Genomic DNA, 24,860 nt, shown 5'->3' with positions numbered 1-24,860 from the left:
TGGAAGAATTTTAGAACCCAAATTAAAGAAATTGAAGAAAAACTGACTAATGATTTTAAAAAATATGAAAAAAAGAATTCACTGAAGAGAACAGCTCCTTTTAAAGTGAAATTGGACAAATGGAAAAGGAAGTACAAAACCTAACTGGTGAAAGTAACCCCTTAAAAGGAACAATTGAACAGATGGAAACAGAGACACACAAGTTAACTGACCTGGATAATAGTTCCAGGAGAGACAATTTAAAAATTATGAGACTTCCTGAAAGTCATGATCAAAAAAAGAGCCTAGACATGATCTTTCATGAAATTATCAAGGAAAACTGCCCCGATATTCTAGAAGCAGAGGGCAAAATAAATATTGAAAGAATCCACCAATCACATCCTGAAAGAAATCCAAAAAGAGAAATTCCTAGGAATATCATAGCCAAATTCCAGAGTTCTCAGGTCAAGGAGAAAATATTGCAAGCAGCTACGAAGAAACGATTCGAGTATTGTGGAAATAGAATCAGGATAACACAGGATCCGGCAGCTTCTACATTAAGGGATTGAAGGACTTGGAATATGATATTCCAGAAGTCAAAGGAACTAGGATTAAAACCAAGAATCACCTATTCAGCAAAACCATGTATAATTCTTCAGGGGGAAAATGATCATTTAATGATATAGAGGACTTTCAATCATTCTTGATGAAAAGACTAGAACTGAATAGAAAATTTGACTTTCAAACACAAGAATCAAGAGAAGCAAGAAAAGATAACCAGGAAAGAGAAATCAAAAGGGACAAACAGTTTAAATTCCCACATGGAAAGATAATATTTGCAACTCTTGAGACTTTGCTCAGTATTTGGTAGCTAGAGGGATTATACACACATGTATTATATATATATATATATATATATATATATATATATATATATATATATATATATATATATATATATATATATATATATATATATATATATATATATATATATATATATATGTGTGTGTGTGTGTGTGTGTGTGTGTGTGTGTGGAGAGAGAGAAAGAGAGAGAAAGAGAGAGAGAGAGAGAGAGAGAGAGAGAGAGAGAGAGAGAGAGAGAGAACAGGGTGAGTTGAATAGGAAGAAATGATATCTAAAAAAATAAAATTAAGGGGTGAGAGAGGAATATATTGGGAGAATTGGAATGGGGCAAATTATGTCTTATAAAAGAGGCAAGAAAAAGAAAGAGCTTTTTCAATGGAGGAGAAAAGAGAGGAGGTGAGAGAGAAAAAGTGAAGCTTACTCTCTTCACATTTGGCTTAAGGAGGGAATAACACACATACTCAATTTGGTATGAAAATCTATCTTGCACTACAGGAAAGTAGGGGAGAAGGGGACAAGTGGTGTAGGGGATGATAGGAAGGGAGGGCATATGGGAGGAGGGAGTAAGTAGAAGTAAATCCTTTTGGGGAGGGACAAGGTCAAAAGAGAGAATAGAATAAATGGGGAGTAGGATAGGATGGAGCGAAATATAGTTATTCTTATACAACACGACTATTATGGAAGTCTTTAGCAAAACTACACATATATAGCCTATATTGAATTGCTTGCCTTCTCAGTGGAGATGGGTGGGGAGGGAGGAAGGGAGAGAAGTTGGAACTCAAAGTTTTAGGAACAAATGTTGAGAATTGTTTTTGTATACACCTGGGAAATAAGAAATACAAGTAAGGGAGTATACAAATCAGTCTCGCCATACAAGAAAAGAGAGAAGACGGGGAGAAGAGAAGGGAGAGGTGTGATAGAATGAAGGGCATATTGAGGGAAGAGGTAATCAGAATGCAATGTGTTATGGGGTGGTGATAGAGGAGAGATGGGGAGAAAATTTGGAACTCAAAATTTTGTGGAAATGAATGTTGAAAAATAAAGATACATAAATAAATATTTAAAAAGAGAGGAATGACACACTCAATTGGGTATGAAAATTAATTTTACCGTGCAAGAAGGAAGAAGGAAAGAGATAGGAGAGGGAAGATGATAGAAGGAATGGCAAATTTGGGAAAGGGATAATCAAAAGCAAACACTATTGTCGGGGGACAGGTCAAGGGAGAGAGAGGAATCAATGGAGGGCAGGACAGGACAGAGGGAAATGTGGTTAGTCTTTCGCAGCACAACTATTATGGAATTATTTTGCATGGCGACACATGTATGACCTATATTGAATTACTTGCTTTCTCAATGATGGTGAGTGGGGAGGGAGGAAGGGAGAGAATATGGAACTCAAAACTTAAAAGAATGAATGTTAAAAATTATTTTTGCATGCAACCAGGAAACAAGATGTACAGTCAATGGGGCATAGAGATGTTTTTATTCCCAAAAGAAAAAAAAGAGGGGAGGGGAATGGAAAAAGTTGGACAAGTGATAGAATGGAGGACAGAATGGAGGAAGGGGTGGATGGAGTGTATACTGTCCTAGGGTTGGGGATGGGGAGAGATGAAGGGAAAATTTGGAATTCAAATTCCTGTGGAAGTCAATATTGAAAACTGAAAAATAAATAAATCATATATACATATATATATATATATACACACACGCACACATACATATATACATATACATATATATTAAATAAGAAAGAAAACAAAGTGATGAAATAAGCTGGAAGTATGAGAAAAGAGCAACAAAGAATTTGACCATGAAAAACTACTACAGTGTTGGGGAAGACCAAGATGTAAACTCAGAGGAAGACAACAATATGAAAAAAGCATAAACACAGCCTCAAAGAAAAAAAATATTAATCAGACCTAAGGCCAGCAAGGATTTCTGGAAGAGCCAAAGAAAGAGATGAGTGGTAGAGGAAAAATTGGGAGAATAAATGAGAGTAATGCAAGAAAATTATGCAAAAAGGATCAACAACTTGGTAAAAGAGAAACAAAAATATTGAAGATAAAAGCACCTTAAAAAACAGAATTGGCCTAGTGGTAAAAGAGGCACAAAAAATCAATGAAGAAAAGAACTTATTTAATAGCAAAATTTGCCAAATGAAAAAAATGAGGTGCAAGAGCTCATTGAAGGAAATAATTCTCTAAAAGTTAGAATTGGGCAAGTGGAACAAATGACTCCTTGAGACTTCAAGAAACATTAAAACAGAGTCAAAAGAATGAAAAAAAGTAAGATGTGAAATACATCATTGGGAAAACAACTGACCCGAAAAATAGATCAAAAAGAGATAATTTAAAAATTATTAGACTGTCTCAAATCTACAATAAAAAAGAGCCTAGACATCACATTTCAAGGAGTTATAAAAGAAAACTACCATGATATCTCAGATCCAGAAAGCAAAATAGAAATGGAAAGAATCTACTAATCATTGACTGAAAGAGATCCCAAAACAAAAACTCCCAGGGATATTACAGTCTAATTACAGAGAAAGAAATAATTCAAACATCGTGGAGACAGAGGCAGGATCACTGAAGATTTAACAGCTTCTACACTAAAGGAGTGCAGAACTTAGTATATGCTATTCTGGAAGGCAAAGGAGCTAGGAGTACAACCAAGAATACTATGCCCCACAAAACTGAATACAATCCGTTAGGGGGAAAGATAGATATTTAAAGAAATAGAGGCCTTCCAACCATTCCTGATGAAAAGACCAGAGTTCAATAGAAAATTTGACCTTAAAGCAAGATAGAAGAGAAGAATAAAAAGGTAACCACCCAAAACTAATCATAAGAGACTCAATTAAGTTAACCTGTTTATATTCCCATATGGGAAGATGATACATGTAACTCCTAAGAACTTTGTCATCATTAGGGAAGTTAGAATAAGTCTGTACAGACAGAGAGCATGGGTGTGAGTTGATTATATTGGGATAATCTCCCTCCAAAAACGTAGAGATGAGAAAGAGGGATGCACTAGGAGAAGGGGGAGGAAGGGAGAGGTAGAATGGGGAATATTTCTCAAATAAAAAGGTGTGCAAGGAAGAGCTGTTATGGTGGGGGGAATGGGGGTGGTGGGCAATGCTTGAGCTTCACTCTCATAAGAATTGGTTCAAAGAAGGCAGAATATATAGATATACACACACATACACATACTCATTTGGGTAGAGAAATCTTTATAATTCAACATGGAAATAAGAGAAGAAGAGAAGGGGGAGAGGTTGAGGGGAGAGGAATGATAAAAGAGAAGGCAGATTAAGAGAAACAGTGGTCAGAAGCGAAATAGATCTTTGAGGAGTGACAGGACAAAAAGAAGAGAGAAGGATAAACAGAAAAAAATAGGATGGAGGGAAATGCACAGTCATTAAAACTGTGGATATGAATAGGATGATGACCCATAAAATGGAAATGGATAGCAGAATGGATTAGAAGCCGGAATCCAATAATATGCCATGTAAAAGAGACACATTTGGAACAGAAAGACACATGCAGAGTTAAAATAAAGGGCTTGGAAGATGGTGGAGTAGAAAGACGCATATACACATAGCTCCGAACCCACAACCCATAGAACATTGGTAAAAAAGAACTCACGGCAAATTCTGGAGTAGTAGAGGCCACAGCACAGTGGAGCAAAGGAGATTTCTGTTCCAGAAGGACCTGCAAACCTCTCACAAAAGGTCCGTCATGCTGCGGACGCAGAGCCCAGCCCAGCCCTGCCGCAGCGGCAGCACGGAGAGGAACAGATCTGAGCGGGTTTCAGGGATGGGATCTCCAGCAGCCGTGCGGGTCCCTCCACCCACAGGTGACAGGGGTCGGTGAGAGGGTCTCTTTGGCGGGTCGAGAGGGGAGTACGGTGCCCCCATGACTAGGGCCCCCTCGGGAGGCAGTAGCTGACGCTGCGGCAGACCGGGGCTCCCCAAGCAGGCAGGGGCCTGGATCCATTGTTGAAGGTCTCTGCATAAACCCCCTGAGGGAACTGAGCCTGAGAGGTGGCCCTGCCCTGCCCTGAGCACCTGAACTTAATCTCACACTGAATAGCAGCCCCGCCCCTGGGGAAGCCCTGAGACTGGGAAACAGCATTAGAATCTCAGACCCCAAGCTCTGGCTGGGAGGATCAGGAGGCGAGGTGGGTGTGAGGAGAATATTCAGAGGTCAAGTCACTGGCTAGGAAAATGCCCAGGAAAGGGAAAAGAAATAAGACTATAGAGGGTTACTTTCTTGGTGAACAGGCATCTCCTCCCTTCCCTTCTGATGAGGAAGAACAACTCTTACCATCAGGCAAAGACATAGAAGTCAAGGCCTCTGTATCCCAAACATCCAGACTAAATATTCTGTGGGCTCAGGCCATGGAAGAGCTCAAAAAGGATTTTGAAAATCAACTTAGAGAGGTGGAGGAAAAGCTGGGAAGAGAAATGAGAGATATGCAGTCAAAGCATGAACAGCAGGTCAGCACCCTGCTAAAGGAGACCGAAAAAAATGCTGAAGAAAATAACACCTTGAAAAACAGGCTAACTCAATTGGCAAAAGAGGTTCAAAAAGCCAATGAGGAGAAGAATGCTTTCAAAAGCAGAATTAGCCAAATGGAAAAGGAGATTCAAAAGCTCACTGAAGAAAATAGTTCTTTCAAAACTAGAATGGAACAGATGGAGGCTAATGACTTTATGAGAAACCAAGAAATCACAAAACAAAACCAAAAGAATGAAAAAATGGAAGATAATGTGAAATATCTCATTGGAAAAACAAGTGACCTGGAAAATAGATCCAGGAGAGACAATTTAAAAATTATGGGCCTACCTGAAAGCCATGATCAAAAAAAGAGCCTAGACATCATCTTTCATGAAATGATCAAGGAAAACTGCCCTGAGATTCTAGAACCAGAGGGCAAAATAAATATTCAAGGAATCGACAGAACACCGCCTGAAAGAGATCCAAAAAGGGAAACTCCTAGGAACATTGTGGCCAAATTCCAGAGTTCCCAGGTCAAGGAGAAAATATTGCAAGCAGCTAGAAAGAAACAATTCAAGTATTGTGGAAATACAATCAGGATAACACAAGATCTGACAGCTTCTACATTAAGGGATTGAAGGGCATGGAATAGGATATTCCAGAAGTCAAAGGAACTAGGACTAAAACCAAGAATCACCTACCCAGCAAAACTGAGTATAGTACTTCAGGGGAAAAAATGGTCTTTCAATGAAATTGAGGACTTTCAAGCATTCTTGATGAAAAGACCAGAGCTGAAAAGAAAATTTGACTTTCAAACACAAGAATGAAGAGAAGCATGAAAAGGTGAACAGCAAAGAGAAGTCATAAAGGACTTACTAAAGTTGAACTGTTTACATTCCTACATGGAAAGACAATATTTGTAACTCTTGAAACTTTTCAGTATCTGGGTACTGGGTGGGATTACACACGCACACACGCACACACACACACACACACACATAGAGACAGAGTGCACAGAGTGAATTGAAGAGGATGGGATCATATCTTAAAAAAATGAAATCAAGCAGTGAGAGAGAAATATATTGGAAGGAGAAAGGGAGAAATGGAATGGGGCAAATTATCTCTCATAAAAGAAGCAAGCAAAAGACTTATTAGTGGAAGGATAAAGAGGGGAGGTGAGAGAAAAACATGAAGTCTACTCTCATCACATTCCACTAAAGGAAAGAATAAAATGCACACTCATTTTGGTATGAAAACCTATCTTACAATACAGGAAAGTGGGGGATAAGGGGATAAGCAGGGTGGGGGGGATGATGGAAGGGAGGACATGGGGAGGAGGGAGCAATTAGAAGTCAACACTCTTGGGGAGGGACAGGATCAAAAGAAAGAATAGAAGCAATGGGGGACAGGATAGGATGGAGGGAAATATAGTTAGTCTTACAGAACACAACTATTATGGAAGTCATTTGCAAAACTACACAGATTTGGCCTATATTCAATTGCTTGCCTTCCAAAGGGAAGGGTTGGGGAGGGTGGGAGGTTAAGAAGTTGGAACTCAAAGTGTTAGGAACAACTGTCGAGTAATGTTCTTGCCACTAGGAAATAAGAAATACGGGTAAAGGGGTATAGAAAGTTATCTGGCCCTACAGGACAAAAGAGAAGATGGAGACAAGGGCAGAGAGGGATGATAGAAGAGAGAGCAGATTGGTGTTAGGGGCAATCAGAATGCTCGGTTTTTGGGGGGGGAGGGGACAAAAGGGGAGAAAATTTGGAACCCAAAATTTTGTTAAAATAAATGTTAAAAGTTAAAGAAATAAATTTTAAAAAAACCTATATCTTTTCAAATAGCCTATTCTAAGTTGTCCTTTTGGAGATGTAGTGGTATAGACATAGCTGCCAAATTTTGGGTGATGCTGAAATATGTTATCCAGGTTCTTTTTTGATTGTGGCTTGAGATAGTATAATGATTATTAGATTCTTTTCCTCATTGACTTGTTTGCCAAGTCAGTATTTTCTTATATGAAATAAATTCACTTCTCAAAAAAAAAAAATCAGAGAATTGAAAGTGAGAAGAATTTTTCAGTGTATACTTAGTGCCATACAAAAGTGAGGGATATCCAGTTTGGAAATATACAAGTATAGATTATCAGAAAGATGAATCTTGGGGGAAGGGAAGGATGAATCAATAGTAATCATGGGCTGGACAAATATCTATTAATAATCAGTCATTATCCTCTCTGACTCCATGTTCACCAAGCAACTTCCTGTTATTCATTTAATTTCTAAATATACTGATACCAGAAGTGGAGTATTCTACATAACCAAACATGAATATTCTGACTTATTCACTAGGTACACCCTTATAATAAAGTAAAAACTGGTTTCCTAAAAAAAAAAAAATAAAGGGCTTGAGCAGAATTTATTATACTTCAGCTGAAGTAACTTTAAGAGGCAGGAGTAGCAATCATGATCTCAGACAAAGCAAAAATGGAACTAATTAAAAGAGATAAGCAGGGTAACTATATTTTTTCTAAAAGATACCAGAGACAATGAGGTAATGTCAAAATTTTTAAGCGCAGATCTCTCCGATAAAGGCTTTATTTCCCAAATATATAGGGAACTGAGTCAGATTTATAAAACTCTCCAATTGATAAATTGGGTATGAACAGGTAGTTTTCAGAAGAAGAAATCAAAGTTATCTACAGTCATGTGAAAAGGTGCTCTGAATCACTATTGATTAGAGAAATGAAAATTAAAACGCCTTTGAAGTACCACCTCCCACCTGTCAGAAACAACAAGAGCTGGAGGGATTGAAGGAAAATAGGTATATTAATGAATTGCTGGTGGAATAGTGAACTGATCCAACCATTTTGGAGAACAATTTGGAACTATATCCAAAGGGCCAAGAAACTGTGCATACCCTTTGATCCAGCAACACCACTTCTAGGTCTGTATCCCAAAGATATCAAAGAAAAAGGAAAAGGACCTATATGTACAAAAACTATGTAAATTCTTTTTGTGTTGGCAAATAATTTAACATTGAAGAGATGATCATTTATTGGGGAATGGCTGAGCAAGTTGTGGCATATGATTGTGATGGAGTTCTATTGTTTTCTAAGAAATGATGAGAGGATGGTTTCAGAAAAAAAACAAAAACAAAAACATGGCAAAACCCATATGAACTGATACGAAGTGAGGTGAGAAGAATTGGGAGATCATTGTGCACAGTAGCAGTAATGTTGCAATGATGATCATCTATGAAAGACTTGGCTATGTGTTCAATACGATGATCCAAGGGACTCAAGATAAATTCCAAAGGACTTATGATAAAAAAAAAATTCTATCCATTTCCAGAGAGAGAACGCATAGACTCTGCTAAATGGGGCATAATTTTTTTCCTTCCTTCCTTCCTTCCTTCCTTCCTTCCTTCCTTCCTTCCTTCCTTCCTTCCTTCCTTCCTTCCTTTCTTCCTTCCTTCCTTCCTTCCTTCTATGATATGGCCAATGTGGAAATATGTTTAGCATGATTTAACATTTGATATATTATTTGCTTTGTCAGTGAGTTGGGAAAGGGTGGGAGGGAGAGAATATGGAACTCAGAAATTAAAAAGAAAAGAATGCTAAAAATAATAATCAAAAAAAAAGCATCTGCTATATGCCAGACACTGTGGTAAGCTCTGGCAAAACAAAGAAAAGGAGGGGGAGCCAGTCCTTGTTATCAAGGAACTAACTCACATTTTAGTGGGGGAGACAATTTGCAAACACAAATAAGTAGAAACAAGACATGTATGTATGTATGTATGTATGCATGTATGTATGTCTGTATACACACACACATTGTATATATCATACAGGATCAATTATAAGTAATTTCAGAAAGAAAGCAGTAAAATTAAGGAAGATTGAAAGAATCATGCGAAAGTCAGGAGTTTTTGCAAAATCTGAAATGAAAGACCCTTTCAGAGTCATTTCCCAGTTCTCTCTTGGTTTGAGGTTGTGGGAGTTGGGGTATGAAGTGGGATGATGTGGTGAGGGAGTGAATATTTATATAGCACTTTGAAGATTACAAAATGTTGAATAAGCATGAACTCATTTAATTCTCACATCAACCCTGGGAGATAGGTAATATGATTATCCCCATTTTACAGATGAAACTGAGACAGCCACGTCACATAGCTTTGAAATGAGTATGGCCTTATTTGAACCCAGATCTTCCTGACTCCAGGCCCAGAGCTCTATCCACTTGCTACCTAGCTGTCTCAAGATATGGATCTTGAGGGAAGTATTTTGCCATAATACATTCTATGATTTGTCTCTGACCTCAAAGGTCAGTATCTGTCCATTCTATTCTGTTCTTTTTAAAAAACATTAATGTTATTTTGATTTCCTTTGATAAGTGCAAATGCATCTGACTACCTTGATTGTAAATGATTATTCACTTCTATAAATCTTCCTTATTTACTGATGGTTAAACTGCCCCTGAAGCTGTGTGAGGTCCATCTTGTGGTTATTTTCCTGATCTGTCTTCAAATTTCTTTATCTATAGCATGAATTTCTCTGAGGCACAGAAATCTTAGCCTATCTTTTCAGTTTATCAACGTCCTTCCTAAAAAGTGGTACCCTGACCAGAAAACCCAACTCTGCCGCTTTCTACCTAGGTGATTTTTAATAGATTGAGTTGAATTCCCAGTGCTTGGAACACAGTAAGCCTTCAAAAAGACTCATTCCTTCGTTCCTTCATTCACCCGTTCCGCATCCGTAGCATCCCTGACCTCTCTCAGGTAAAGCACTTCTGGAAAGAGTGCTTTGGTAAGAATACTTAATTTTGCTTCCGTTTCCATCAGACCTGCGTTTCTTGGGGTGGGTTACTTCTTCAGCTGGACAACCGCTTTCCTTTCACGTAGATTCTCAGCGTTCTTTGGGTGACGCTTCCTCTGAGTGACGCTTCCTCTGAGTGATTTTTCTCGATTTGGTCTTTCCCCTTAGAGCCCGCCCCCAAATTCCCGAAGCCTCTCGCCACGCCCTCTGCGGAAGGGGCGGGGCGCGCCAGTTTCAGGGAGGCTCCGCCCCGCTGGGAGGTTTGAACTTTGAACCAGAGCGTGGCTCTTCCCTAACGGCTTCAGCGAGAGCGTCGTGACTGGAGGCTCGCGCTGTCATGGTCGGTTTTCAGGAAACTTTGTCAGTTAGGGCCGGACAAACTTTTTAGGGAATTTTGCCGAGAATTAGGGCCCGTTCAGGGAGGGGATGGGCTTTCGTGGAAGCTTTGCCAGGAATCGAGGCTGCGTTAGGGACTAGGCCAGCGGGGCTTCAGGAAACTTTGTCGGGAGCTGGCATTGACCAGACGGGCGTGAAGCGAGATATCCAGGACCAGACGGAACTGGACTGGAACTGGCGGGGACACGTGCTTAGCTTCGCTGGAGTAGAGCCTGGGCCCTAAACAGCAGCCATGAGGAAAAGCAGGTGAGGTCCAAAGTGGAGCCTTAGGGGCGGCGTCCCGGAATGGCGCCATCTTGGCCCAAGGGCCTGGGGAGGGCGCGAGGAGCTCTGATGGAGAGGGGCTTTGAGAGAAACCTGAAATAAGCTAGCCTTTAGCACAGGGCCTGGCTCCTGGTAAGCGCTTAGGAAATGCTTGTCGGTTGAATGAAGGGGACTTGCTTCTCTTCAGTTCCATCTGCTCCATCCTTGGCGTTCGGGAACAGATTTCTACGTTGTGTGAGGGGGAAAGGTGCGGAGCGGTGGCGGGCCGGTGAGCACGAGGGTGCCAGAGCTTCATGGAAGAGGGTACCCCTTGGCTTTTGGGGAACAGGCAGGACTTCAGTAGGCATGAAGGAGGAGGGTTTTCTAATCGGGGAATTTTGAAGGAGGGAGAGTGAGGGAATTGGGAGATAATGACCTCCTTGAGAGTAGTCTTCCCTTTCTGTCCCTAGAGTTTAGCACAGTGCTTGGCACAAAGGTGGTGCTTCATAAGTGTTCGTTAACTGAATGTGGTTTGTGAAGAAGGTCGTACGCTGGAACCACATGGTCTGTGATTACTTAGCTATGGGGTACTAAGAATGACTTTGGAGAAGAGAAATAATGGAATGAGGCCTGTGCTTGGAAGGGGTCCCAGAGACTTCTGTCTATTCTAAAGCAAAACTCCTTTATCATATTCCTGAAAAGAGATGATTAGACTTCTCCTTGAAGATCCCTACTTGCAGAGAGCTCACTGCTGTTTCCTGAATTAGCCCGTCCCATCATTGTATAAATCTAATTGTGAACTAGACTCAGTTTTTCTGTAGCTTCTCTGTGTGGCTAAGTAAAGCGGATTAATCTCTCTGACAGCCCTTAAGATATTTGAGTGTAATGGTCTATGAATATTATCCAGGCCAATATCTCTAGTTTTTTGTGTTTTTTTTTCTAATCTCTCATATGTCATTGATTGGAGCCCCATTCCCTTTTTGACTGATAAGTTAATACATGCATATCCAGAAAGACAATACATTTTTAGGATGGATCAGTCAGTACTGTGGTGTGATTTGACCAGTGTTTAGCTCATATTAGTCAACTGATAAATTCTTGTTGATTAAATACAATGCATCTGTTGCTTTCCTTGTTTTGGAACCTAATGTAGTGCTCCCAGACCCCCACGTTTTTTTTTCCCTTCCTGTCATCAGGAGTTAAGTCAACAAACATTTGTTAAGTGCTTACTGTGTGCTAGGCTAATTGCTTATATAGGCGTATTTGTCTGAAATTGTATTTCTGCTTCTGTTTGTGGTAGTGGAGACTTGACTTCTTTGACACGTGAGGATATTCTCAAACGTCAAATTTTGTCTTGCCACCTTCCAATCCGACTTTACCAATCATGTTAAAACTTGAGGGGCTCTCTTTATTGCCTTCTCTTCTGAGAGGTGAAATTCTCAATATAAGTCAAGAATTTCAGATGCTTGGGTTCAACAAACATGAAGGGTGGCAACCCAAACCTTGTCTATTGCACTGTAGTTGCAATGACCTTATATTAATGATCAGAGGATCATTAGTGTCAGGAAGATGTGTGCTCACCACAGGTGTTCAACATTGTTGTGGAGGTGATCCAACTGCAGATGGATTTCATCTAAAAAGGAGGATTTCCTAGAGATGATGAGGTCCAGATGCTCCTGTTTGCTGATGACGTGCTGGTTGCATTAAACCTCTGAACATTGCAGGTGTTCAGTCTGCTGATCGAGATCCATCATAACCCAAAAAATTTTTGGCGTAATCATGAACACAGGAAAAATGAAATCGATGAAAAATGTTGATTGCCCAGAGTATGATAACTGGACAAATTGTAGAACTGTTCATCAGTTTATAGATCTTGAAAAAAAATGACAAATGGACACTGAGTTGGGCTTAGAGTTGAACAGTATAAGAATGCCTTTGAGAAATTTCAAAGTTCTTTGAATGGCCCAAAATTATCCCTGAAACTAAGACCTATCTTTTTAATATGTACAAGTCATCTCCCAGGGTTTTTATTAGCTATGGAGCATGGTACACTAGCTTCTGAAGAAATGAAAATTATTATCAATACTGTATAAGGAAAATGGAGAGATCCATGGTACATATGAATAGACTGCATCATACCCAAAACAGGAAATAGTAGGCCTTAAGACAGACCTTTTATTCTTGACTTTACCTGCCCCAAAACGGCAAATCTGGAAATATTTCTTAATATTTTAGAGAAACTGAAAGGGAGGTTTTTAATATGCATGCAGAGTTGTTTCACTGGATCCTGTTCTTCCTTACTTTCAATTTTATTAAACTCTCCTTTGATTTTCAGGATTTCCAGTTTAGTGTTTGATTGGAGATTTTCAATTTATTCTTTTTCTAGTTTATTTTAGTTGCATGCCAGAATCATTGATCTACTCTTTCTCTATTTTATTGATGTAAGTAATTAGAGATATGAATTTTCCCTTAAGTACTGCTTTGACTGCATTCTATAAATTTTGATATGTTGTCTCATTGTTGTCATTTTCTTTAATGAAACTATTGATTGTACTATAATTTGTTCTTTGACCAATTTTTTTTAAGATTAGATCATTTAGTTTCCAATTAATTTTTAATCTCCTTCCATTGCCTATTATTGAATGTAATTTTATTGCATTATAATCTGAAAAGGATATGTTTACTAGATCATGTTCTTCCAACCTCTGCATAGTGGTCTTTTTTTTGGGGGGGGGGTGTCATATCATCATTTCAACCCTATCTTTCAGATGCCTTGCAGTTAATCTAGTAGCAGTGTGTAAGACAAATGAGGGTAGGGAGATTTAAGAAGCTGTTATGATAGTTCATGTAAGATGGTCTTAACTGTCAGAATGAAAAGGAAAGCACAGACTCAGGAAATATTTTAGAGTTTAAATTAACAGCTTATGGTGTTTGATTGCTTAAATGTAGGGAATAAGGAAATGAATGGAAATTCACATTTAAGTAGGGCAGTTTAACTTAAAACTGCACTTAGACTTGAGACATCCTGTATTTTGTGCTATGGCAGGCAATCATATGGTCTTTCTGTCTTAGGTGACTGAGAGTGGGGAAGTCAGGAAAAAGAACCAGATTTTGGAGTAAGATGATTAGTTAGATTTTAGATGCATGGATTTTTGAAATGCTTGTGGGATATGCAGGTAAGACATACCAAATTTAGGTGCTTACTATCTCTCCCCTGGATAGCTGTTTGCTGAGAATCTTGCAGGTGGAATTAATTCTTCAGATAGAAGGAAGTTCCTTCCAATTAAAATGTTGTAATACTTTGAAGAAATGTGGATCTGGAGTTTGGGGATAAGGTCTTAGTGAGAAATTATAGTGAGAGTGGATTATATCAAAAAATAGAAGAGGCTATGCACGTAGACTTGATCAATGTCTACAATGTTAAGGGGGATAAGAGCACGAGGAATGAAGAGTTGGGATAATTTAGTGGCAGGTAACAGAAAGTAGAAGAAAATATTAAGAAGATTGGAGCTGTCAGTAATGCCACACATTAGAGTCAGAAGGATGCGGTCCTGAGACAAGGCCACTGGATTTTTTTAAAAAGAGTTCATTTTTGTTGTTTCCAAAACGTCCTCTCCTCATCTCAGCCCTCAGCCAGCCAAGATATACATTGTAACAGAGAATAAAAAAGAAAAAAAATGTTCAGCTAAACCAACCAAGTCTGATAGTAGTGTATACAATATTCCTATACCCATGGTCTCCAAAGGAAAGAGGTGAATTATCTCAGTCCTTCTCCAGAAGTCATTGGACTTTGAATTAGTGTCAAAGGAGTTTTTTTTTTTAATGCCAAGGAGACATGAGAATGTTTATAACTGGGAGAGACTAAAGATGCAAGAAAAATTGTCATAAATTGAAGAGGGTATTAGGGGAGGTGAATGAAGAAACTATCAAAGGTATAGGTGGAAGGGGAAGCCACTTTTCTAAGATAAGAGAGAATGTACAAAGATACTGATGAGTTCTGAGGAGGATAGTTGAGGGATTCAGCTTAGATGACCTTGATTTCAAGTAGAGATCATCTATGACATTATATAGGAATAAAAATTCATGCAAACTTTACTGAGTATATAAGAACAAAAATGAGAAATGAAAACTCGAGTAGCTTTGCTAGTAAACTTCCAGAGACAGTAGTAACATAGCACTTCTGTGCTAAAGACTGTCAAATCTGATATAGCATGCTATTTGTTATCTTTCCTACCCTACCCTATTCCAGTGACTTTCAGAAGGGTCCATAGATCAATTCTTGTCATTTTACAAACTGTATGAAGGCCTTTTTTTGGGTCAAAGTTGGGTGCCCAACTTGCTTGAAATCAGAGTGATGGTGCTAGAAAGAACCTTCAGAGCCACCTCATGGTGACCTCATTTTTTTGGATGAGGATACTGAGCTCTGGATAAGTTGTCATTTATGATACTCTTCCAGTTACATGCTTCTTTATGCACATGCCTAAAGGTCTCTTGAATTTGGGATTTTTTTAACTTTGAAAATTGTGTATATTGGCAGATTGTACCTAGTGACTCATATTCTCAGAAATCTTTCTTTAGAATGCAAATGTGCAAATACATTAAGTATACATAATTAAAATATGCATTGATCATATTGGGGATATTTTTACTCACAAACAAGCATGCATGTCATTTTTCACCAAAATAATTAGCTCAGTCAATTAACTACCTTCCTTTAGCAACTTGGCTTTAACAGTTCCTAATAAAACATGCATTACCTAGTCAGGCAAAGAAGACACATGCGCAGAAAGGATATGAATAGGTCTGAAATTTATGAGTGCAAAAAAAATACACCTGAGCAGGACAGAAATTGAGCCTGCTACTTATAGTGAAAGTACCTTCACGGAAGATAAGATAGGGTACCTTTCCAAAGTTTGGTGGGACTCTTCTTGCTGAGGTGCATTAGAGCCCCTGGTTAGAGAGAAAAAGAGAGGCAATTTCTGGATTTCTCAGCCCTCAGAAAAAGTGAGAGAGCCTGGGGGGAGGGAGTGCAGGGGGAAGTGGGGAAAAGTACAAGTGTTTTCTGAGCTCTTCTCTAAGCCAAAGGGGGGAAATTAATGACATTGTTTTTTTTCCCAAACAAGAAGACCCTCAGGAGAGAACAAAATTCTACCTCTGCCTTTTAGCATACATATTTTTAAAATTTAGGACATATGTATTTTTTTTTCAAATCACACAGTATAACTATCACCACATTTCTTAGTTTCTTTGGGTTTTGAAGTTTCCCTACCCCCCTTACATTCTGTCACTATCCTAGGAAATCTTGCACCCTCACCCAGCAGAGACCTTTATTGTAATAAAGAAGTACAGTTAAGCAAAATAAGCCAATACATTTGCTGTCTGGCAACATGTTCTTTCTGTACTTATAGTCTATAACTTTTCTGCTGAGAAGGGGAGGCATATTTTATGATTGATCATCTGGGGTCAGAAATGGACACCATATTAGTCAGAGTTCTTAAGTCTTTTGGTGTTTTTTTTTCCTTTACACTTTTGTAGTTTTAGTGGGGGTTATTCTTTTAGTTCTGCTTATTTTGCTTTCTATCACTTCATACAAGTATAACACCTGTTTCACCAAGGTCTTCCATGAAGGGTATAAATCGATACTGTATCTTTAAGGGCCAAATGGAATAATAACAGGTGAGAGAAGGCAAATTTGTGTTGAAAGTTGGAAAATTACAGTTGTGTCATTCAGAGGTTTTTACTGATTGAGTTAGTGAGAAAATATGTTTCCTCATTGATTTATGATAGAAACTGGAGAAGACAGAGAGAAAGAACATGAGAAACTTTCTTCAGAACCATCTCAACTGTTAGATTATAAAGAAGGATAAGTAGAATTCTTTGAAGAGACTGAGAAATTGGCTGCTGATGGTGCAGTCTACAAATAATATTTCCTGTTAGGCCTAAAAGAGAATTGAAAAAAAAAAGATTAACATAGTTTATTTTCAAGAGAGACTGAGTTTAACTCTAATCTTGAGGAGAAATATGAACAAGATCTTTGAGAGACTTTCAGTATCTGGAGTGAACTGAAGGGTGAAATTATGTTTTTAGAAGTGATTTGCTATAATAGTGATGATTTGAGGAGACTATAGCTGTGACAATGAAAATATTATAAATACTAAGTCTTTGTTTTATTAGTGATTTAGTTTGTAATAAGTTATATGTTCAGTAATTTTAATATTTACTATGTTAAGTGATGGAGATTAAGACGCTTAATATAGAGAGAGGTATGAATGACTACTCTCGGGAAAAGAAATTGCTCTAGTTTAATGAACTAGTGATTTGAGTTACCTGATTAGTGAGAAAGGGCTTGCAGTTTATTAATTAGAAAAAATCTAGTCATATACCTGTATTTATTTAGAATTTTGTAGGATAAAATTAAATGTGGGAATGTGTTAAGTGGTAGGCTAAGGTATGTGCCATGCACATGAGTGTGGTTGTCTTCTTTAACATTCTTTAGTCTCTCTGTATTCTTCTGACATTTCTTATGGCATAATAATATTTCATTCCATTCACATACTGCAATTTGTGTAATCATTCCCCAACTGCTGGGTATCCACTTTGTTTCCAGTTTTTTTTCCCATCATAAAAAAATGCTGCTATCAATGTTTATATACATACACACATAAAATATTTGTAGCATCAGTATAGATAGACAGACAGAACATTTCCCTCTCGTTGGGGTAGACGTCCATTAATGGTATCCCTAGGTTGCAGGGTACAGATAGTTTTATGATCTTCCTAATAACATCCAGATTGTTAGATAACTATACAAAAGCTGATTATAACACAAATGAGAATCCATAGAAAAGATTATAGAGTACTTCAGAAACTATTCTGATTTACTGTTGGGTGGAAGGGGTGGAGAAGGATGGCACAGGGAGATTACCTGGAGGAACCTATAACAAAGAATTGATTTTTTTAAAAAGGAAAATCAGCTCAAGAAAATCAGTTAATATAGCAATAGTATCTGATAGTAGGTGCACTTTTCCTTAATAGTCATCTAATACTTTTGCAAAAGAAAACAAAAAACAAAAAAGATGAAGTCTCTTCTGGGGCCAAGCTGTCATTAAAGTTATACAACATTCTTTTTGTGTTTTTTTGGGCTCCCATTACTGTCATTGTACGTATTGTTTGCTTTTTTGAAATAACAATTCCAAATTGCTTTCCAAAACTGTTGGGCGAAATCAGAGCTCCAATAGCAACAAAGACAGCAACAGTGTATTAAAGTGCCTTTCGTTTTGTATTTCCAGCTTTTGTCATCTTTGCCACTTTGCTGGGTATAAAGTGAAACCTCAGAGTTTTCTTGATGTATATGTCTCTTTTTAATGACGTGGAACAATCTTTCAAATGGCTGTTAGTATTTGTGCTTCTTTTGAGAACTGTTAGTTTACATCCTTTGACCACTTAATCTATTTAGGACTATGACTTGGTGGGCAAGTCATATACCTTCTCCAAGCCTCAGTTACCTCATCTATAAAAAGAGGAAAATAATGTCTGCCATGCCACTTCATAGGGTCATTGTGAGGATCTGATGAGAAATTTGCATATTAAGTGCTTTGAAAAGTTTAAAGACCCCCTCAAGGGCAGCTATCATTTTGGATAAAGGGGACTGTGTAGTATGGACATTTCCTTTTCTTCTTTTATCGAGTCATTATTACCATAAGAACATCTTGGAGGCTGGATTGTAGGTGGAGAAGTAAATTACTCCTGTGATCAGAATGACTTGATTTCCATGAGTTGATGTGATGCTTTTTATTTTTTTGGCGTTATAAATATTGCCTCCAGTCTTGACAACACTGGTTGATCTGACAGGTTCATTTATTTTAATCTTTTTTCTATTTAGTGAAGTATTGATAGAGGACTCAACAACCTGTTTCCATAAAGCTTTCGGCCAACTTCAAGAAATCTGGGATTCAGTCGGGGTTCCAGAGGATCAACGGCTTAAGCGTGTCCAAGTGAGTGCAACTGTGATCTTCTTTGTGGCCTCAGGGCTTTGACTTCACATCTGCTGACACCGGATGTATACTGCCATTTTGACTTTTGTGAAGTTGTTAGCATTGACATCATAGACTTTGTCTGTGGTTAAGGATCGTCTCTTCTTGAAATACTATGGAGTTATTTTCTCCCCCTTATTTCCCTCAAACCACTGATCATTTTTTACTGTTCTATTGACTGATTCTCTTTTGCTATAGAGACTGCTGGATGTGATGGTTGCAGAGGAAAAAAGCATGAAGGAAAGGCACCTAAGAAGAATTGATTATTATCGAAAAGAGCAGGACACTCTGATCAAAGAGCTAAAACTGGAACCATTTCTGGTAAGTTTTTTTTTTTTTTTTGGCAAAGCAGTCAGGGTTAAGTGACTTGCCCAGGGTCACACAGCTAGTAAGCGTCAAGCATCTAAGGTTGGATTTTAGCTCAGGTCCTCCTGACTCCAGGGCCTGTGCTCTATCCACTGTACCACCTAGATACCCCTTATACTAAATACAGTATCTAAAGATTTAGTTATCAATTTAGTTATCAGTGATGCTGAGGATCAAGACTAGGCCATCCCTGAATCTAAAACTGTAACTCTACCTGACTTTCTGAACTTCAGGTCCACTTTTCCATCTGCTTGCAAGACATAGCCATTACTTGAAATTCAGTATGTGAAGAACTGAAGTTTTCCCTCCTAAACTTATTCCTTTTTAATCTGGTAACAAGGCCACTATCACCTCTCTCCTGCTCAATGTCCAAACCTTGGCTGCCTTTGTTTATTCTCTTGTGCCTCACATATAATCATATAACAAAGCACTCTACCATATCTCCCATCCTTTTCCTTTCCTTCCTACTTCCATCATGCTGGTTCAGGGTCTGGACTTGTTGTATTTCTCTTAGTTTCCAATGCTTCCCTTTTCTATTCAATACTACACACCATTTTTAGTCCTCTTCCCAAAGCATAGCTCTAAACAAAGGGGCAGCTAGGTGGTGCAGTGGATAAAGCACCAGTGCAGGAGTCAGGAGGACCTGAGTTCAAGTCTCACCTCAGACACTTGACACTTATTAGCTGTGTGACCACGTCACGTAACCTCAGTTGCCTCATCCTGGGTCATCTCCAGTCATCCTGATGAATATCTGGTCACTGGATTCAGATGGCTCTGGAGGAGAAGTGAGGCTGGTGACGACCTGCACAGCCCTCACTCACTCAAAACAAAGTCAAGTGCAAGTCATGTCATTATCTCTCTGATGGCATGGTCTTTTTTGGCAACGAAGGACGAACACACACACACACACACACACACACACACACACACACACACACACAGCTCTAAACATGTTACTCCCCTGCTTAAAAAAAACTTTTTCAACCTTTTACCTAAAGTCTGAGTTCTTTAGTGTGGTGTTCAAAGCTTTCAGCTGATATGCCCCTTTCCAATCTTGTATCTTACCATTCCACTTCACGCACCCTATATTTCAATCAAAGTTACTTGCCTTTTCATATTTTGTATTCTTTTCCCCACTCTGTTTCTTTGCTCAGGCTCCTTTTCCATCTATAATGTCCTCATATCTGTCTACTTTCTCTCCTTGTCATTCAATGTCCTCTGCTAGAAAGCTTTTCCTGATTTTTGCTCCCCATCTCTCTTTTTTGTTCCTATAGCATTTGGTTTGAACTTAGTTAGCAACTAAGACAAAACATGATAAATGAGTATTTTTTTAACATGTCTTATCTTTCCAATTTGATTAGAAGCTAGGGAAGGGCCCTTTGTATCCCTCTAGGATTGCAACTGAGTGAATGACTATTGAGGTGAAAGACAGAGTCAGAGCTCCTTGGGGAAGATGATTCTTTGGCTGGTGAAGGGTGACGCTTCCCTTTGATATGACAGGACACTAGAAAAAAGTCTGCTTCACAGTTTTTTTATGGTTCATGATATGCTGAAAACCTCCAATTGGGAGTGATGCAGGATTGCCAGAGAACTAAAACAATTACATTATTATACTATGAAGATGCTATAATATATATGATATGGATATACTATGGTAATACAAGCATAAATAATACAGATCCTATGATAATACAAATAAATTAGATTAAACTAGGTACCACCAGTATACAAAATCTCAAGTTGAGAACCTGAGGCTTTGCTGTATCCAGTTCCAAAGCAGCCCAGATCAGGTATCAATTGGTTGAAGAACACAACAAAGACCAGTACCAGGAGACAAGAAGTTAAATTTTGGGGGGATGGGGTCTAGTCGTGTGATTTCATTGGTGTAGGGAGCAACCAATGAGGAAACTCCTTGTATTGACAGATAGTCTGTTCTATATTGTTCCGAGAACATAACAAGCAACTTGCAGAGATTACATAGTTATTGAGTGTTTGAGATAGGATTTGAACTCAGGTCTTCTTGACTTTTTAATTCCATCACTCTGTCCACTAGGAAGGAAGGAAATAAGCATTTATTAAGGGCCTGCTATGTTTCAGGCACTGTGCTAAGTGCTATATAGTATATATATATATATATATATGTATATATAATATACAATATATATTATATATCATAATATATATATCATATGATGTATGTATATATCAAATATATAAAATATTTGATCCTCACAAGAAGCTTAGGAGGTGAGTGCCATTATTATACACATTTTACAGTTGAGGAAACTGAGGCACGCAGAAGTTTTAGTGACTTGCCCAGGTCCACAAAGCTAGTGTCTGAGGTTGAACTTGAGGCTTCCTGACTTCAGACCCAACTCTTTGTAATGTTCCCTCTACAAATTAGAATCCAAACATAAAACTAAAATGAGGTGGAGCTAGAATAATGAAAAGTACAGATTAAATAACACAAAGGGATAAGGAAGTCTGATCATGTACTTGAAATGCTCCCTGCCCTTCTCACTAGGAGGAGTTAAGTAATGTCAGGGTACATACGTGAGTTTCACCTGGAAGTTAGCACCAGATCCTGATTACTATTGCCTGACCTAGAGGCAATTAATTAATATCCTTGACTTGGATCCCTGTTTTTTCTTGTTTTCTTAAGTGTTAGAAGTGGTATAATTGTGGAAAAGGCTGACTCAGATTGTTGTTGTTGTGTTTGTCCTTCGTTGCTGAAGAAGACCGTGCCAGCAGAGTAATGATGATGTCACTTGCACATGACTTTGTTTTGAGGGAGGGAGGGCTGTGCAGGTCACCAGCCTCACTTGTCCTCCAGAGCCATCTGAATCCAGTGACCAGATATTCATCAGGATGACTGGAGATGACCCAGGATGTAATGGGAGACCTTGGCCTAAAGGGGCCAAGGTCTATTCGGGTACTCACTTAGGATGAGGTAACCCCATTCAGTGAATAGGCCTGTTTAAGTAGTAATCAGGGGATGACCCCTTTAATGAGGCAAAGGAAAATAACTACATCAGGCTGGGAGGAAATCATGACTCTGATTGTATGGACATTGGAGTCTGTTATCCCTGTCAGCTGTCATCTGGTGTCACTCCTCCCCTTCTCAGCTAAACCTGAAAAAGCCATCTATAGCATATAGTACCTAGATTTGCTTTCTTCTCATTCTCTTCTAAACCTGATGCATTCTTACTCCTGACCTCATCATTCAGTTGAAACTACTCTGCCTAGAGTTACCAATGAACTCTTAATTGTCAAATGGCCTTTTCTTAATCCTCATCCTTCTTGACATCTCTGCAGCCTTTAACATTGTCAGTCACTTTTTGGATACTCTTTCCTCTCTGTATTTTCCTGACAGTAAGAGTTTTCTCTTACCTGTCTGGCTGTTCCTTCTCACTCTGCTGAACATTGCTTTGTGTCTTACCTATTAATTGGGTATCCTCCAAGATCTGTCCTTGGCTCTCTCATCTCTTCTCTCTACACTGTCTCACTTGGTCATCTCAGCAGCTCTAATGGGTTCAATTACCATCCATAACATCTAATTGTCTAATTTTAACATCCCTCTTGATCTCTCCAGTCTTGCATCATCATCTGCCTATTGAACATCTTAAACTCAATATATCTAAAACAGAACTCATCATTTTTCTTTCCAAACTTATTCCTCTTTTACACTTCCCCATTGCTGTCAAGGGTACCAGCATTCTCCCAGTCACTCAGTCATGCAACTTTGGTGTCATCAGTTGCCAAATATCACTTCAGTTTCCACAATATCTCTTATGTATGACTCCATTATGCCCCTTTTCACTCACAAAATCACCTTCCTGCTTTAAACCCCATCACTTTTTACTTAAAAAACTGCAATAGCCTTCTTTTTAAAATTTATTTATTTATTTTAAGTTTTCAGCATTCACTTCCATAAGATTTTGAGTTCTAAATTTTCTCCCCCTCTTTCCTCTCCCCATTTCCCAATAGAGCATGCAATCTGATATGGGCTCTACATATACATTCATATTAAACATATGTTCACATATTTCATGTTGTAAAGAAGAATTAGAACCAATGGGAGGAACCACGAAAAGAACAAACAAACAAAAACGAGAGCAAGTAGTATGTTTCGATCTACATTCAGACTCCATAGTTCTTTCTCTGGATGTGGATGAAATTTTGTCTCATGAGTCCTTTGGAAACGTTTTAGGTCCTTGCCTTGCTCTGAAGGACTAATTCTATCAAAAACAGTTCTTGTGCACTGTGGCTACTACTGTGTTCAATGTTCTCCTGGTTCTGCTCACTTCACTCAGCATCAGTTCATATAAGTCTTTCCAGGTTTTTCTGAAGTCTTTCTGTTCATCCTTTCTTATAGTACAGTAGTATTCCATTACATTCACAACTTGTTCAGCCATTTCCTCATTTATGGGCATTCCCTCAATTTCCAGTTCTTGACCACCATAAAAAGAACTGCTGTAAATATTTTTGTACATGTGGGTCCTTTTCCCATTTTTATGATCTCTTTGGGATACAGCCCCAGAAGTGGTATTCCTGAATCAAAGGGTATGCCCATTTTTAGAGCTCTTTGGGCATAGTTACAAATTGCTCTCCAGAATGGTTGATCAGCTCACAGCTCCACCAACAATGAATTAGTGTTCCAACTCTCCCACATCTTCTCCAGCATTTCTCATCTTCTTGTTTTGTCATGTAATCCAGTGTGATAGGTGTGAGGTGGTACCTCAGAATTGGAATTCTAGTTGATCTTTCTTCCTCAAGGCTTTCCCTGTTCTAGTTCATCCTTCACACAGTTACCAAAGCATTTTTTCTAAAGCATAGATCTGAACCCTTCCCCCACTCAGTAAATTCCAGTGGCTCCCTATTAGCTCTAGGATCATATGTAAGCTGTTCTGTTTGGCATTTAAATTTCTTCATAAACTTGTTGTTTCCTCACTTTAAAATCTTACATATTACTCTCCTCTACATATCCTTTGGGCTAGACATACTGGCTTACTTGCTAATCATAACATCTTGTGCTCCATCTCCTTTGCACTCCATGTCTAGAATGCTCTCCCTCCTCATGTTTGCCTTCATGACTTCCTTCAAGACTCAGCTCAAACTCGACAATTCTTGGCTAGACCTGCCTCAGACAAGTCCCCTGGTAGTTTAGGTTTAATATTGGAACAAAAGGAGCCAATTGTATATAATTCAACAGTTAAAAAATGAAGATTTACTTTGTCATAGCAAGAGAAGGGTATTCAACAAGGATGGGCATTGAAGACACCTCAAATTGATTGGGCAGAGAGAAGCTGTCTTATCTGAGGTGTTTTTCAGGGTCCACCAAACAACAGAGCTCTTATAACTCTTAGTAGTTGCTTTGTACATAGATGACCAGTAATCTAGGCAGCTCGGTGTCTCAGTGGATAGAGCACTGGACCTGGAGTTAAGAAGATTTGAGTTCAAATCTGGCCTCAGACACTCACTAGCTGTGTGTCCCTGGGCAACTCACTTAACCTCTAATTTACCTCAGTTCCTCATCTATAAAATGATCTGGAAAAGGAAATGGCAAACCATAACAGTATCTTTGGCTAGAAAATCCCATATGGGGCCATGAAGAGTTGGACCTGACTGAACAACAACAAACCAGGAAATTATATTAACA

At 38.7% G+C, this 24,860-nt stretch overlaps 1 pseudogene; it reads left to right on the top strand.

Moving 5' to 3' along the window:
* Positions 1-10,460: 10,460 nt before the first annotated feature.
* LOC140516444 (protein regulator of cytokinesis 1-like) overlaps positions 10,461-24,860 on the top strand; it is a 41,171-nt pseudogene continuing 26,771 nt past the window's right edge.

This window comes from Notamacropus eugenii, chromosome X (genome assembly GCF_028372415.1).
Source record: "Notamacropus eugenii isolate mMacEug1 chromosome X, mMacEug1.pri_v2, whole genome shotgun sequence".
In the NCBI taxonomy this organism is placed as follows: domain Eukaryota; kingdom Metazoa; phylum Chordata; class Mammalia; order Diprotodontia; family Macropodidae; genus Notamacropus; species Notamacropus eugenii.
The sequence above is the reverse complement of the archived record's forward strand: the minus strand, read 5'-3'. Positions and strand labels throughout refer to the sequence as shown.